The 3,971-nt window shown below is 40.4% G+C and overlaps 1 protein-coding gene across 1 annotated transcript in view; it reads right to left on the bottom strand.

Annotated features, from left to right (window-relative positions):
* The window catches only part of TMTC2 (transmembrane and tetratricopeptide repeat containing 2), a 270,784-nt gene that overhangs the window by 266,626 nt on the left and 187 nt on the right, over window positions 1-3,971 (bottom strand). The gene's annotated exons all lie outside the window — the stretch shown is intronic.

Below are 3,971 nucleotides of genomic sequence, written 5' to 3'. Positions count from 1 at the left end.
TTTCCCTGAGCTCACCCTCCTCACTGCACCCTTGTTTGTTGCAGCATATGGAGGAAAACCACCCATTTTGGAATGTCATTTTGAAAATTTAACTGATGGCAAATTCTTCATTCCTCATCTGGTTTGGTCTCAGTGACTTGCCTAATTTGGGCTGATTTGGATGGTTTCCAGATGGCAGTTGGCTGAAATGTCCCTGTGACACAATCATCTATGTGTACCAATAACCCACAAACAGCCCTCAAAGTATTTTTTTCCCCTGGTCACAGCTGAAATCAGATAAGAAAAAGTTTCTTTATTTCCCATTCCAACCCTCCATAAATAAAAAGTTCTCTTTAACTTTTGAAAGAGTCCTGACAGAAGTTAGTAAGGAATACCTCCAGATAAGCCCTGCCCCAGGGCTACAGAGCAGCAGGAACTGGGCAAAAATGTTGATAGGAAGTCAGAGCTTTACCAGGAAAAAGGAACTGAGTCATGAGCCTGATTTTGTGAACACCCTAGTCCACTTAAGTCAGCATTGCTTTGGTACAAAGACACAGCAATTAGACTGGCTGAATGTCTCACTTAGGATGTCTGTAAATTTATCTCTTCCACTTTTGCCATACACTCTATGGGGAAACTGTTATAATGCTATTTACACCAAAAAGGGAAATGTCTTTTTGTTGGCATATATTTGGACTAGGCTTTGGAGAAAATTTCTGATAGTATCTATAACATGCATTCACGAAAGCAAACTTTCAGTGGCAAAACATATGGAATAATAAATTATTTTTTGGTAGAAAAAATAAACTCTTGTCAAAAGGATACATTTATCTGATTCATATTCTCCAGTGATCACTTTTATTGCAGCATTTTAAGCCAAACGTTTTAGTCGGAGTTTATAAGTTTTCTGCTGTTCAAAGTTTGGCAATGGGTAGACAAAAACACACACATAGCGGAGGACATGATGGAAAAAAAGAGGGAACATAGAGCTGGAGTGGGCTTCCTGAGATGCTGAGCTCAGGGTCCTCCAGCTGCAGGCAGCTGTGGCCAGGGCCTGTTCCCATTACACCCAGCACCCAGTTTCCCAGTTATATTCCTCTTGGGGTACATCTTCTGGTGTTCCTATCACAGGCCTCAATGCTTCTGGATGGTTATGAGAGCATTTAGGGAGCTCCAAATTACAGAAACAGATGTCAAACATCCCTTATTTGCTGTGTAGCTATTAGAAATCATGTTTTCTTAATCCTGTTGTCAAAATGGAGCCAGGAAGATATTTGCCACAACTAATGTCTAGCATTTTCCCCAGCCTACTTTTCATATGTGGCGGTGGTAAAGTGTTTGAGAAGTCCTGCAAAGCTGAGCAACAAGCTCAGCTGTTCATCCTAAACCAGGTACACACTCACCGCCACCAGAAAAACTACATATTCGCAGCTCTACTATTAGAAGTTCTTAAATGCCCAGGGTACTGCACTGCAGCAACAACTCTTTCTCCATGAGGAACAAACATGTGTGGCTGGACAACTTGAGAAAGGAGTAAAATAATAATAATAATAATAAATATTTTTTAAAAAATTAACATTGCTGTCAAAACTAACCTTTCTTCTAAATGAAGAATGAAGAGAAGTGACTACCCAGCAGTGAGGGCATGACTGCCTACCCTTTGCAGTAATCACTTCTTCTGGAAAGGTACAGAGTGGAACATAAAGTGTTTAATCAAAAAGCAGCTGGAGGATGGCATTCCAGGAAGGCCACAAAAGCCCCAGGTCCAGAAGTTCGTGGTATACAATGCCAGATTATATCTCTTCCATGGAGAGTTAGAGTTCAATGTCACGTTGTCAAATCTTATTCTGTAAGTATGTAATACAATAGATCAAGAAAGAAGCTTGTTATTCTTTCTAAATCAACGGATTGAAAGGTAATCATTTCCTCTGTCTGTCTTTCTTTCTGATTGCAGCATTCTTTGTCCTCAAATCCTAAATAAAGCACAATAAATCCAATGGTTTAGAGAGACTCCCAAAATGCCTTTAAAGAATTCATGATGAATTGATGGAGTTTACTTTCAGGTTGTATTTTAAGTTAGAGACATTTCATAACAAAAAGGGATTGCATTTGTCAGCAGGTGCAGAGGATAACTGTCCCTTTTCACTTAGAGACACCTCGTCTATTTTCAATCTGCTTTCAAATTTGTTTAAGATTATTTTACCAGTGAAGAGACTTAGGGGGCTTTAGAAAGTGTGTGTTCCTGCAGCTTAGAATATATACTCTTGGGTTTGGGTCCAGTAGAATTAGCAGTCGTATTTCTTCCTTTTTGCTGTTTATCCTGTTCTTAATCGGTATTGATTTTCCCCCTATAAAGCAGAAAAATAAATCAATTTTCCATTATGTTTTTTAATCAGTCATAGTAAGAGTTAAACAGTCCTGGGCCTTGAAGGTAAAACAGCTGATAATCAGCTGGGCAGTTATCTCATTTATCACCCTGAGTTGACAGGGGGTTAAATTCTTCCCTCAGCATCATGGCTAAGGCAAGTGGGGCAGCTGTGCCTCACATCCAGGCACAGAGCTTGCCAGAGCAAAGTCCACTCCAGATGCTGTGCCAGGTGATGTTAGAGACAGTTCTGCTGTCCTGGGGATACTTGGTGTAGCTGATGACTGCAACATCTAGAAAGAAATAAAATGCTAGAAAGAGGCAGCAGTCAGCTGTCAGCTGACTCTAGGGTCGGGAAGTGACTCTCAGATCTAAGCATTTGTTTCATCACTGGCTGGGAGACCTTGATCTGCTGCGCCTGCATTACAGAGGCAAGACAAGAAGTGCTGAGACCAGAGCTGCCCTTGCAGTGACTCACCCAAGGCCTGATCCAGCTTACCTAAGAATCAGTGGGAGCCTTTCAATTGGTTGTACAGCAGGAGTTTGTCCAACAGTCACCATCGTGTTCTGGGTTTTATTTGTCAAGTGGAAAGCACTTCGGAAAAAAAAAGTTCCCATATTCATCGTCCTTGGTTGACAAGAAATTAAAGGACCCCGGTCAAATAATGCTGTTTCAACCTGAAAACAAAACAAACCAAACCAACCAAACAAACAAAAAAAACCAAAACCAAAATCAGAAGAAACCCCACAAGAAACCTCCAACAACAAACAAACAAACAAAAAAACCAACAAAACACTTCAGGAGTCTGAAGACTGGGATAAGCAGATCTTCTTTCCCTTCTCTGATTATTAAAGTACAGGGTCAGGAGACTACTCTATGTAATAACTCTGTGGTCACAGCTTCAGTTTCACTACTATGACTCATCTTTGATTGCTCTTAGGTAAGTGCCAGATGCCTTCTTATTGCTCTCAAGCTTCAGTTCAGCAAAACATATCAGCACACGCCTAAACACTTTTCTGAATAACAATGGTCTTTGCACATAATTAAAATTCAGCACACACTTAAAAGCACTGCTGAATCAGAGCCTTAATACTCAATATGACTGATTAAAGGATCATGATCTAATATTTTTTTCTGACAATGTCACTGAACTTTTCACTGCACCTCTGTAAAATTGGGGTGAAGGTTCAAAATTAAATGAAGGAGTACCTTTAAACTAGCTAAACACTATGGCACTTTTAAGAAGAACAAACTGAAATGCAGGTTCAGGTCTCTGCTGGAAGCAAGGGAATTTAATTGTCCTATTAATCACACTTTTACACTTCATCACATTTAAGTATAAAATACTGATTGATAGTACTCCCCATTGCTCCAGCTTCACTGTTTTAGTCCGAGAACTTTATGTATCTTCTCCAGACTCCCTGTCTCTCTGTGTGTGACCCCTAAAAAGAGGCCAGTACTGAGCACTCCCATGTTGACTGGCATCTACAGGCTCTCAGGGCCATTTTCACAACTGTCACATTACTTTCAGGTATCTGAAAGGTGATGGAGGGATGATAGGGCAGCAGTCCTTAGAAACATGACAAAACTATTAAGAAAATGCTGCCCCTTCGTGGTCACTCTTTC

Source organism: Chaetura pelagica, unplaced genomic scaffold (assembly GCF_000747805.2).
Source record: "Chaetura pelagica isolate M959 unplaced genomic scaffold, ChaPel_1.0 scaffold50, whole genome shotgun sequence".
Taxonomy (NCBI): Eukaryota; Metazoa; Chordata; class Aves; order Apodiformes; family Apodidae; genus Chaetura; species Chaetura pelagica.
The sequence above is the reverse complement of the archived record's forward strand: the minus strand, read 5'-3'. Positions and strand labels throughout refer to the sequence as shown.